Source organism: Rhinoderma darwinii, chromosome 3 (genome assembly GCF_050947455.1).
Source record: "Rhinoderma darwinii isolate aRhiDar2 chromosome 3, aRhiDar2.hap1, whole genome shotgun sequence".
In the NCBI taxonomy this organism is placed as follows: Eukaryota; Metazoa; Chordata; class Amphibia; order Anura; family Rhinodermatidae; genus Rhinoderma; species Rhinoderma darwinii.
The window spans coordinates 29,730,168-29,743,617 of record NC_134689.1 but is presented as its reverse complement, the minus strand read 5'-3'; the positions used below and the strand labels follow the sequence as shown (position 1 = coordinate 29,743,617).

General features: G+C 43.1%; 1 protein-coding gene across 8 annotated transcripts in view; it reads right to left on the bottom strand.

Moving 5' to 3' along the window:
- Window positions 1-13,103, bottom strand: part of LOC142750937 (leukotriene C4 synthase-like) — a 63,597-nt gene extending 50,494 nt beyond the window's left edge. For 2 of the 8 annotated variants that reach the window (XM_075859921.1, XM_075859924.1), the window contains exons 1-2: window positions 6,457-6,635; window positions 3,745-3,776 (exon numbers count right to left, since the gene is read on the bottom strand). The gene's annotated coding sequence lies outside the window, so the exon portion shown is untranslated. Of the gene's footprint in view, window positions 1-3,674; window positions 3,777-4,185; window positions 4,350-6,456; window positions 6,636-12,819 lie in introns of those variants that run through there. The other 6 variants (XM_075859919.1, XM_075859922.1, XM_075859925.1 and 3 more) reach the window with 6 other exon arrangements.
- Window positions 13,104-13,450: the final 347 nt, after the last annotated feature.

Sequence of the window (13,450 nt, the reverse complement as noted above, 5' to 3'; positions counted from 1 at the left end):
GCAAGTGATCGCCGGTTCAAGTGCCCTAGGGGAACTAATAAAAAACAGTTAAATAAAGTTTATTTTAATGTGCAAAAAAAAATATTAAAAGTTAAAAAAAAGTTTCCATTTTTTCTCTAATGTAAAAAAAAAATATTAACATAGCTGGTATCGCCGATGTAAAAAAAAAAATGTAAATGCCAGAATTGCTGTTTTTTGGTGACTTTAGCTACCCAAAAAATTGGAATAAAAAGTGATCAAAAAAACCATGTATCCCACAAATGGTACCAATAATAACTACATCTTGGCCCGCCAAAAATAAGCCCTCATGCCAGTCAATCGATAAAAAATAAACAAGTAATGGCTCTCACAATGTGGTTAAAAAAAAATAGTTTTTAACATTATATGGTACATTAAATGGTGCCATGAAAAACTACAACACCTCCCGCAAAAAACAAGAACTCATACGGCAATGTCTGTGGACAAAAGAAAAAAGTTATGGCTTTTGGTAGGCGGGGAGGAAAGAAATTAAATGAAAATAAGGAAAATTGGCCTGGCCATTAAAATAAACTTTTATTATACATAATAAGGCAATGATGTCTAAACATAACGCCAACGCCTCAGAGGAATAGGTGAAAAAAACTAAAGAACGCAATTCCAGCCCAGGTCCAAAATAGCAGTTTACTCACAATCCCCATGCAGTGCAGTGTATATTCACATGTGGCAAATTCCTTGCGGAAATTTGTGCAACTGAAAAATCCCTTCCATACATGTGGAGAGGGTTGTTTCTGTAGCATGTGCATGGATTTCTGCAAGTCCTAAACAAATGAATGAGACAGTTGCAGACATTTTTGCAACAAATTTGCCATGTGTCAATCCATTCTAAGGCCTAGTTCACACAGAGTTTTGTGGGGCTGTTTTTGATGCGGAAACCGCGCCAGAAACTGTGCTAAAAAATGGCTGAAATCAGCTTCCATTGATTTTAATGGGAGGTGGAGGCGTTTTTGTCCCGAGAGCGGAAAAAAACGCTTGTAGGGAAAAAAAAGCGACATGCTCTTTCTTTCCGCGGTTCCGTCTCTGACCTGCCATTGAAATCAAGGGGAGGCAGAGAAAGCGTTTTTTGCTGCATTTTTTGCTAGTGGCGTTCAATGGCCGCAGTAGAAAAACGCAGCGATAAACCGTGGCAAAGAAAGTGCAGGCAAACTCCGTGTGAACATGGCCTAAGGGTGAGGGGAAAAAAATCCATACTTACCCTCTGACGTCCTGAGACCGGTCTCCTGGGATGACGTTTTATCCCATGTGACCGCTGAAGCTTGTGATTGGCTGTAGTGCTCACATGGGATGAAACGTCATCCCAGGAGGCCGGCCTGGGCGAAGAAGCACAGAATTCTGTGTAAATATAAGATTTTTGCTGCAGAATTGCAGCTTTTCTGCCACAAAAATCGCAACATCTGCTAAATGTTGCGGGTTTTACCTCCCTATCGCATTCAATAGGGAAGACCTGCAACAAAAAAGCAGCGATTACGCAAATACAATTGACATGCTTGGGATTAAAAAAACGCACCGCAGGTCAATTTCTGAGCGGATTTTTCGCTTAGCATTTACACAGCGTGTGGATGAGATTTGTTCAAATCTCATCCACTCTGCTGGTACTGTATTATGCTGCAGATTTTCCGCAACGAAATCCGCTGCGGAAAATCCGCAATATTTACGCTACGTGTGAACCCGGCCTAAGGCCAGGGCTACACATAGACCTACACCTTTGTAGTACTACATAATTGATTTTAACTATTGAGCTACAGCTGAAGTCCAAATGACGCCATTGAGTTGCATGCAATTATTAATTAAAATCAATTATCTAGTATAAAAAAAGTCTAGGTGTAGCCCTGGCCTAACTGAGTTGGAACAATTTTTCAAAGACTATAAATACTGAATCAACAACTTGCATAGCTCATAGAGATCTATCTACGGACCCAGAGGTGCCTACTAAATACTGTTTTGAAGTAGGTCAATGGTTATGCATTCAATAGCGGATGGGTCGGGATCCCACTGCCGGGACCCTCGCCGATCAGCTGCTTTGAAGGGTGTGCAGCGCTCGTGCGGAGTGGTTTTGGGTCTGGGAGTTAAAGAGGCTCTGTCACCAGATTTTGCAACCCCTATCTTGTATTGCAGCAGATAGGCGCTGCAATGTAGATTACAGTAACGTTTTTATTTTAAAAAAACGAGCATTTTTGGCCAAGTTATGACCATTTTTGTATTTATGCAAATGAGGCTTGCAAAAGTCCAAATGGGCGTGTTTAAAGTAAAAGTCCAAGTGGGCGTGTATTATGTGCGTACATCGGGGCGTGTTTACTACTTTTACTAGCTGGGCGTTCTGACGAGAAGTATCATCCACTTCTCTTCAGAACGCCCAGCTTCTGGCAGTGCAGACACAGCGTGTTCTCGAGAGATCACGCTGTGACGTCACTCACAGGTCCTGCATCGTGTCGGACGAGCGAGGACACATCGGCACCAGAGGCTACAGTTGATTCTGCACCAGCATCGGCGTTTGCAGGTAAGTCAAGTCGATGTAGCTACTTACCTGCAAACGCTGATGCTTCTGCAGAATCAACTGTAGCCTCTGGTGCCGATGTGGCCGACACGATGCAGGACCTGTGAGTGACGACACAGCGTGATCTCTCGAGAACACGGCTGTGTCTGCACTGCCAGAAGCTGGGCGTTCTGAAGAGAAGTGGATGATACTTCTCGTCAGAACGCCCAGCTAGTAAAAGTAGTAAAAACGCCCCGATGTACGCACATAATACACGCCCAGTTGGACTTTTGCAAGCCTCATTTGCATAAATACAAAAATGGTCATAACTTGGCCAAAAATGCTCGTTTTTTAAAAATAAAAACGTTACTGTAATCTACATTGCAGCGCCTATCTGCTGCAATAGCAGATAGGGGTTGCAAAATTTGGTGACAGAGCCTCTTTAGACAGATAATGACCATGTAGTGCCACCTTTAGTTCATGTAACACTGTGCCCTCTATTAGTGCCAGCCACATAGTGCCCCATTGCAGTGTGAGCCACACAGTGCTCCGCCAGTTCTGCCAGCTGCGATGCTTGCCGCTCCTCCTCTCTCTGACATGGAAGATACTTATGATCAACCAACAGAGGACACTCACATGTATCTTTCAAGACCAGCACTGATATCTATGGGACGATATCAGGAACGAGAGAACAGGGCTGCCGTCTTTATATTGGCGATCTGTTCTCTGCATCAGAAGCAGTGGCGGACACAGACATCTAAGGGCTCCTGTGCAAGAACAGTAGAGGGGCCCCTTGCTCTTCAATATCTCATCATAAATCACCACCTTATGTCTCTCTTACATTCTACCAGTAATTGTTAGCCATAAAATTCATTAGTTCAGGCATTTACATTCAATCTAATAGACAGAAGAAGGCTGCTTTAAGGTGATAGTGGCCCCCCTTACCTAGAGGGGCCACTGTGCAGCTGCACAGGTTGCACCAATGGTATGTCCGCCCCCGATCAAAGGATGCTGCCTTTTAAAAGCAATGTGTCTGAACAAGCATGTCTGTGTTCTAAAGGTTGGGAGCTGTAAAGAACCACATTGCGGGACATATGTGACCCACGGGCCGCTGGTTGTGCTCGCCTGCAATAGAGTGCAGCACAGTCTGGTGTATCCATGTTACCTCATTTACATCCATCATGTTCCAATCACTTCTCAACCACAAATATAAATGCAGGAAAATTCTCATTAACCTTTGACAGTCAGGAAATCCTCTCAGGCAACACTGAAAAACATAACCACAAAGAAGATTTTAATCCAGACAGCCTGATGTTTTGCAGGAGAGGAGGTAGAAATACAAGCTGTAAAAAGAAGCTACATTTTACAAAACTAAGGTTTAAATGTACACAAGTTACGACTAAAGAACATTAAGTAGAAATAATATGGCCTATAGATAATTGCATCAGAAAAAAATAGTCTTGTATGGACTCCTATACTATCCAAGATAGAAGAACTGGATTTTACATTGGCGTAGTATGACTGAAAATATGACAAACATTTACAGCTGAGTTCCACATATAGTCTAGAAAAATTTGTATATAGTGCCACATAGCACCCCCTTTACATAGTGCCACAAAGCCCTCCCCTCCTTGTAGATAACGCCACACAGCCCCCCGAAAAAAAATTGTACTTACCTAGCCCAGTTCACGTGATGGACAGAGTGCTCCACAGCCTCCAGATGGGAACCTTGCATAGGCCAGCGTGACGTCATCAAGCCGGCCTTGCGCAGCGATTCTGTCCCAGCGTTTATAGGCTGCAGGCCTAACGTGGTTTGCAGCCTATCGTGTTCAATTGAGTCCTGAGGATGCAGATGCCTTAAAAAACTCTATTGGTATTAAAATGTATAGTGCGTTTTTGGTGGCGTTTTTTATGAGGTGTCATTTTGTACATGCTTTTTTTCTGGCATTTATGTAAACTTATAGAGAAGCCAATGGAAAAAAAACTGCTATGTTCACACGGAGTATTTTGGGGGAGGAATATCTGCCTCAAAATTCCATTTGGAACTTTGAGGCAGATATTCCTCTCCCTGCACGCCGATTTTCGCGTCAATTATCGCGCCGTTTTTCGCCCGCGGCCATTGAGCACCGCGGGCATAAAACAGCGAGATATACGCTTTCTCCTGCCTCCCATTGAAGTCAATGGGAGGTCGGAGGCGGAAGCGCCCGAAGATAGGGCATGTTGCTTCTTTTTCCCGCGAGGCAGTTTTACTGCTCGCGGGAAAAAGACGCCGACGCCTCCCATTGAAATCAATGGGAGGCGTTCTCGGGCCGTTTCTGCCGAGTTTTGCGACGCGGTTTCCGCGTCAAAAAACTCGGCAAAATACCCCGTGTGAACATAGCCTAAAAACGCCATACCCAGAACATGCTGCGTTTGGTAAAAAACGTCTCTGAACACAAAATTGCCTCAAAAATCCCACAAACCAAAACGCAGTTGTGTGTAGTGCATTGGATATTTTACTATAGACCTTAATTTAACATCTGGTTGCACTAAATAACACAACAAAAAGTGCCGCAAAACATGTCATTCATGGCGTTCTGTTCCGACTGGGCGTATTTTACTTTTATTTTTAAAAACGTCCGCGTAAAAGACACCTCGTAAAAAGAAGTGCATGTCACTTCTTGAGCCGTTTTTGGAGCCGTTTTTCACTGACTCAATAGAAAAACAGCTCCAAAAACGGCTGTAAAAAATGCCGCAAAAAATACGAGTAGCTTAAAAAACGGCTGAAAATCAGGGTCTGTTTTCCCTTGAAAACAGCTCCGTATTTTCATCCATTTTTGTTAAGCGTGTGAATATACCCCAAGACGTGTATGAATCCAGCTTAATAGTTGTTTAAATTGCCAAAAAAATTCTGTGGCCGTAGAGAGTGAGAGGGAATGGTGGAATTTATCATTTCATTTGTGCCGGTATTTTGGCGTAGAAAAGTCACAAATTATTGCGTTATATTTACGCTATAATTTGTGAGTTTTCTCTCTACTTGCCACTTCTGAAAAGTGGTCAGAAAAGAGGGGACGTGGCTTACAGCGGTCCAACAAGTTATTACGTTTAAAGCCAGAAAATAGCGTATAAAGTGACGCGAATCTAGATTTAATTTTAATTTTAATTGACCAAACGCAGCATGTTCTGGGTATGGCGTTTTTAAGGTGTTTTTTTCCATTGGCTTCTCTATAAGTTTACAAAAATGCCAGAAAAAAAGCATGTACAAAATGACACCTCATAAAAAACGCCACCAAAAACGCACTATACATTTTAATACCACTAGAGTTTTTTAAGGCAGTTTAAAACGGTAGAAATATTAAGTGTTTGATGGAGGCCTTAAAATGTAACATGCGTTTTTTATGGCATATTTTTTTTGGCGTTTTTCATTTAGTGTCATTTTGTATATACATTTTTTTATGGCGATTTGTAGTCCTATAGATAATCCTATAAAAACAAACACCTGAAAAAACAAAACGCCATAACCAGCACATACTGCGTTTGGTAAAAAACGCCACTGACTATAAAATTGCCTCAAAAACGCCACAAAACAAAACGCAGTTGTGTATAGTGCATTTGATATTTTACTATAGACTTTTATGTAACATCTGGCCACATTACAAAACGCATTAAAAAAACGCCACAAAAATTGCACAAAAATGCAGCAAAACGCAGTGTGTGAATCCAGCCTAAGATACTCAATTTCTCTCTCCCCCTCTTATTCTCTAACATGGTCAGCAGATTTCTGTGCAATTTCTTCAGTATCAAAAATTAAATAGAAACATCCACCAATATAATAAACTGACTGCAGGTGCAAATGCAAAGTCTTCAAGTACCGGATAATTTTAACCATTTACTGTCTATACTTAACAAGTCTATGCAAATTAAAGTAACCATCATCTTTAGAAAAGTAAATCAACAACATTGCTTACCAAGCCTCTCTTCAGTCAGCGTCAGGCTGTGGGCAGGGTACTCGTCCGATTGTGGGATTATATAATAAGAGAATGCTTCTGCAGATTAGTAAAAATCGTACATTGAAGGAGACCAAACTTGCAAATGCTTATTGACTTTGAAATGAAAGGACATCCAGCTCCCCTCCTCTTTCCAGCCTTCACTTGTGGATTGAATTACCACTTGGAAGAAAGAATTTCAGAGGAGGGGGTTGATCCACATTATTAAAGGGATAGTCTATAAACAAGCAGATGCCTAAAAGCTGCTAATTTCAGTTATAAACATCCTAACAATCTTATCACTGATATTTCCGGCATTGAGAATTTTTAAAATCGAATGTCAGACATAAACATTTTTTCTATGTGTTCACTTGCATTTTACATTTCAGTCTCTCAAGAAAGAAAGAAAGCATGTTATGCAAAACATTCAATGGAAAACGTCAAAGAATTTTTTCAATGCAATAAATGGCAATGTTCCTTAACGGAGCCATATATACCCACGTGAGCCCAAGTTTAATTTTAAGACGTTTTCTTGCTCAAGAACTATAAAGGGTCTAACAGTGAGAGGTTGTCTCACCAGGAGAACTCCTTGCCATTCGGCTCCTTCCCATTATAGCTTACAGACTTCATCGTCATAAAGGGGGTCCCCAAACCAGGACCCTCTTCTATAAGCCCGAGCAGAGAGCTGTTAGCACAAAAAAAAAACTCTTGCTCTAACCGTCCTTGTCCATCCATGTGTCACGGTCTGTGGGTAAGTGGACCCATTAGGCCACACCGCCATAGCGGGGAGGCAGCTGTCCAAACAACAGAGCACCCCAGCAATACAAAGTCCCGCATTAGGGTATCTGAATAGTCCAGACAGTATCCGAGGCTTTGGCACGGATGGAGGTGGGTGCAGTAGGTTAGGCCAGACATGGCGGATGACAGCAGGTGCCGCAGGTTGCGCCAGACATGGCGGATCACACTGGACGTGGAAGATGACACTGGACAAGGCAGATGACACAGAACGTGGCAGCAGATGCAGTGAAAACATGACTCCAACACTACAGGCTCAGGAACGAGAACACAGCACAGGATACAGGATACAGCAAACAGGGCATGGGTAACAACAGCAACGGGATAACACTAAGGGACTATTTGCAAGACTGACATGGGATAAACTAACAATGCTCAGGCAAGAATCAGAAGGGCAGGGCCATTTTTATAGTCCAGGGAATCATGGGCAGTTGATGATGATTATTACATTTGTGTGTGCGCTGGCCCTTTAAGACCGGGCACGAGCGTGCGCGCGCCGCGCACTTTACGGGTCACAGCGGACCGGAGCGGATGTGAGCACTGGCGTCTCCTGGGAAGGAGATGTGAGACAGCAATCACAGATCCATTATGTAATACTAAATTTTCACTGCATTGTGTAAGGAGGGTAAATGGCAAATCCTATATTTCAAACATATGGACTGCCATGTATCCTGTAAATAGTTGCCCTGTACATAAGTATATATTTTACTGTGTATGTGTTGCTTTTCTGTTTTTTGCTTTGAATGTTGCCCAAATGGCGGGTCCCAATGCCCTGCGGCACCACCATAACTAGCTGCTGAAGTTGGTAAAGAAAGAAATAGGGTGGGTACAACAATATATGTTAAAAGGTGCTTGGAGTGCTGACTCAACAAATGTGTAACAATTACACAAAAAGAAGAGGAAAGACAAATGCTACTAAAGTCGCACATCCAAAACAATTTACCGGTAAGTTACTTTATTACAATATACATGGAAAAGTACAAACAATGAGCACAGCAGTACTCAAAAGGGATAAAACATCTAAAAACAATTAAAATCAAAGAAAAAAGAGAGCACATGTCCCTGCCCTTAAAGAGGCTCTGTCACCAGATTTTGCAACCCCTATCTCCTATTGCAGCAGATAGGCGCTGCAATGTAGATTACAGTAACGTTTTTATTTTTAAAAAACGAGCATTTTTGGCCAAGTTATGACCATTTTTGTATTTATGCAAATGAGGCTTGCAAAAGTACAACTGGGCGTGTTGAAAAGTAAAAGTACAACTGGGCGTGTATTATGTGTGTACATCGGGGCGTGTTTACTACTTTTACTAGCTGGGCGTTGTGTATAGAAGTATCATCCACTTCTCTTCAGAACGCCCAGCTTCTGGCAGTGCAGATCTGTGACGTCACTCACAGGTCCTGCATCGTGTCGGCCACATCGGCACCAGAGGCTACAGTTGATTCTGCAGCAGCATCAGCGTTTGCAGGTAAGTAGCTACATCGATTTACCTGCAAACGCTGATGCTGCTGCAGAATCATCTGTAGCCTCTGGTGCCGATGTGTCCTCGCTCGTCTGACACGATGCAGGACCTGTGAGTGACGTCACAGCGTGATCTCTCGAGAACACGCTCTGTGTCTGCACTGCCAGAAGCTGGGCGTTCTGAAGAGAAGTGGATGATACTTCTATACACAACGCCCAGCTAGTAAAAGTAGTAAACACGCCCCGATGTACGCACATACTTTTATTTTTCAACACGCCCAGTTGTACTTTTGCAAGCCTCATTTGCATAAATACAAAAATGGCCATAACTTGGCCAAAAATGCTCGTTTTTTAAAAATAAAAACGTTACTGTAATCTACATTGCAGCGCCTATCTGCTGCAATAGCAGATATGGGTTGCAAAATCTGGTGACAGAGCCTCTTTAATATGCTAAAGGGAACCCCTCTATTGCCCTAATAGAATTTAAACAGCAGAAATGTCACTTAAAAGAAAGGACACCTGGAAAAATCTGCATTTGAAGGACTGAAAATGCAATGTCAAATATAGAATGCAAAGACAATGCAAATAAATAAAGACAGTGTGCAAGATAGGAAAATATGTGATTACCACACCATGCTGGTGGAATTAAAGGTCGGGTCCTGTGAGGGCAAGAGTAGAGATGAGACCCCACGCGTATGGTACGGCTTCATTAGCTGCTGAAGCTGGACACAGAAAATCTGACTATCTATATATAAATGATATATTGAGTAATGTTGAAGATTATCCTAAGATGGCTCTGGTGTATCACGTTATAAAAGAGCCAGAGTGCAGAAAATGCAGCAATCTGTGGCTGAGCCACATGGAGTGGAGCGGGAGCTGCTACACTGAGAGAAGTAGAACAGGCCTGGATCCAGCCACTAGTAAGCTAGTCAGTGAGCTGATGGAGAAGGGTAGGGGAGGGTTGGCACTTAAAAGGGGAGAGAGAGGGAGAATCACGTGGAGTGCAGAGAGATCTGGTGGAGGTCCGGTGATCAGAGCCGGCTTGCCTATTGCAGGGGAGCAGTGGAAGGCTGGCGGTTGCAGCTTCTGAGGGTGGATGCCAGAGGGTGATACAGGCCTGTGCGGAACTGAAACGGCAACTGCTGTGGTGTGGAGTGCAGTAGGAGGCCGGAGTCACGGAGCAGACGGTGAGCTATCAGACAACACATATAGTCTAGTAAGGAGAGGAGTACACTGCAGAGGTGGGTGGCCTGACAAGTACAAGCGGACCATCGCTGAAGCGGTGCCACTGGAAGGTATTTTGCATCACTGGAGTGGTAGCTCTGGGGAAATCTGCTGGGGACGGTGAAGAAAGACAGCCCGGAGGTAAGGAACGCAAAAAATGACTAATACTGTGCTTAAGGGCGGATTTACACGAACGTGTAATACGTCCGTGCAACGCGCGTTTTTCACACGTGTTGCACGGACCTATGTTAGTCTATGGGGCAGTGCAGACTGTCAGTGATTTTTGCGCAGCGTGGGTCCGCTGCGTAAAACTCACGACGTGTTCTATATTTATGCGTTTTTCGCGCATCACGCACCCATTGAAGTCAATGGGTGCGTGAAAATCACGCGCACCACACGGAAGCACTTCCGTGGGATGCGTGTGATTCGTGCAATAACAGTCAAAAGTATGTTTGTAAACAGAAAAGCACCACGTGCTTTTCTGTTTACAAACATCCAAACAGAGTGTCATAATGATGGCGGCTGCGTTTTTTGCCTGCGTAAAACGCACACGCGCGTGTAAATCCGCCCCAAATGTGGAAAAAGTCTATAGTGGGCCAAGTAGGGGAGTATAGAGGGTTCCCTGAACTGGTTGACATGGAAGGAAGCTGCTACGGTGGGTCTTGAGGCCAGAAAAGTGGCATGCTAATTGTGGTGCTGGAAAAGGCTAAACTACTGTAAGGGCCCGCCATTTCTGTATAGGAAGGGGACACACATAATAGTGACACCCCCACCTCTCTCCCTTCTTTTTTACTGCTTAAGGCTATGTTCACACGGAGTATTTTGGGGGAGGAATATCTGCCTCAAAGTTCCAAACGGAATTTTGAGGCAGATATTCCTCCCCCAAAATACTCTGTGTGAACAGCAATTATCGCGCCGTTTTTCGCCCGCGGCCATTGAGCGCCGCGGGCATAAAACAGCGAGATATACGCTTTCTCCTGCCTCCCATTGAAGTCAATGGGAGGTCGGAGGCGGAAGCGCCCGAAGATAGGGCATGTCGCTTCTTTTTCCCACGAGGCAGTTTTACTGCTCGCGGGAAAAAGACGCCGACGCCTCCCATTGAAATCAATGGGAGGCGTTCTCGGGCCGTTTCTGCCGAGTTTTGCGACGCGGTTTCCGCGTCAAAAAACTCGGCAAAATACCCCGTGTGAACATAGCCTTACAGTCAAAGTTTTCAATAGCCTTTAAGCTTTATTTATGAAAAACCCTACAGTTAAGAATTGGTTCACACATAGTGGCAACCGCACTACAAGATTATTAATGGCCGTGCAGTTTTGCAGATGAACAACATTTTTACCCGAAAGCCGCACAGTCATTAATAATCAATTTTAAAAAACGCAACCACACTACATGTGAACGTGGCCTTAAAGAGGTCCTGTTTACTTTCCTTACATGTCTGTTTTAGTAAATAATGTTATTCCCCATGAAATAACAATTCTGGAGCACCTTTTCTTAGCATTCCGCATTGTGCCATTCCTCTGTTATTCCACCTGGAATTTTATTAATAAATTGACTACTGATATTTGCCTTGAGAAAAGGGCATGTCCCTACACTGTCACAAACTTGTCGATTCATACATTTCCAGGAGGAATAATAGAGGAATGGCACAATGCAGAGTTCTAAGAAAAGATGCTCCAGAATTGTCATTTTATAGCGAATGCAATTTAGATATCTAACGAGTGCTGGCAGGTCCTCTTTAACAGGGTAATCCCATCTCGGATATTTATGGCATATCCACATTATATGCCATAAATGTCCAATAGATGTGGATCTAACCCCTGGAACATGAACCTATCTCTAGAACGGCGACCCTGACCCCAATCCTACCTTAGATGGCATCCGTCGCTGAGATCCGGCCGCTGACTCACAAGGTGGCCGGGTTTTCAAGAAACAGCCGAATGTGTTTTGCTCTGCTGTTTCTGGAACTATCATAGAAGTGAATAGGATTTATGGAAAAAGGGCAGCATAGCGAGCTACGCTGTTTTTATAGCTCCCAAATTCTGTAAACAGCATATCTTACTGTAAGTAAGCCCCTTTGAAGTTTTTTTGTAGCAGCAATGCAAGGCTCCATGGACGCAGTTTTCTCACGTAAATATATATTTTAAAAAAATTGGTATTAAGGATGAGCATCATAGCCCCTACGCCCCTACAAATTCAGTCAGGGAAAGTGGGTGGGGCTTAAGAGTCACGTTGAGCAAGACTCATTTATGAACATAATTTATATGTACTGTAAATTGATGTCTTAAATATTTACAGCACACCCCTCAAAAAAACGATCTCATGCAGCTGCAAAAAAAAAATTTTTAAAAATGTATGACTGTCAGAATACGGGGAAATAAAAACAAAAACGTATCTCGTCCTGAAGGCATTAAAAAGGTCCATTACAATACCATTTAAATTATGTGACTTATGTGAGCCCCCAATACAGTTTCTTATATAGGACTATAGCACTATTATACCTGATCTACGGGGTTTCTGAACAGAATGTCAGAACTATGGTAAAGACTAAAGACTGACACATATATAAAGGCAGATCAGTAGGAAAAAGGAGAAGATATAACTGCTTAACAATAAAAAAATCTTTGCTATTCAGGGTCTATGGAAACTTGTGTGAAAAGCCCAATGGGAAATCTAATGGCTGCCAAGAAGAAATCATTCTAATCACAATGGGAAATCGCTTAAATAACAGTTTTTGACCTTTCAGATTCCTAAGGAAAAAAAAAGACTATTACTAAGAATTCTTGGTTCATGTATTCTTGGAAAAATTCAGCGTCAGAAACTAAAGCAGGAAAAGAAAATATTAGCATGAATAGTCTCTGCAAGCATACCTCTCAACCATACCGGATTCATCGGGACTGTCCTGGATTGCGGGCAGTGTCCCTCTGTCCTGGGTGGTAGGGGGTTCGTCCCGCTGTGAACTGTAACTGCGTCCTCAGGATGCAGATACAGTTGAATCCAATACTGAAGCAGGGAATGATCAGCTCCCTATTTAAGAATTAGTTCAGAGTGGAGGAGCAGAGGGAGCTCCACAGCTCGCCGAGAACTAACCGGGCACAGCGCTATTTTAAGGGCTGTGCTCGGGGAAACCCTTGACGTCACTGTACATATATGCAAAGGTTTAGGAGTATGGGCAGCACAGCAGAACAGCAAAGCCTCCAGGGCAAACAGGTGACAGCCTCCAGGAATCCTACTTGAAGATCCTACAGTGTGCAGACAATTACAAGAGAAAGAGGCAGCACTCCAAGTTGAAAATATCAAATAGATGGATTTGAATGAAGTAGTACAATGTTTCAGCTGCTCAATGTAGCCTTTGTCAAGGTCAAGCTTGACAAAGTCTGCATTGAGCAGCTGAAATGTTGCACTACTTTATTGTACATATGGGAGAATAAATCCATCTATTTGATATTTTCAACTTGGAGTGCTGCCTCTTTCTCTTGTTCTTGTCTGCACACTTCCCAT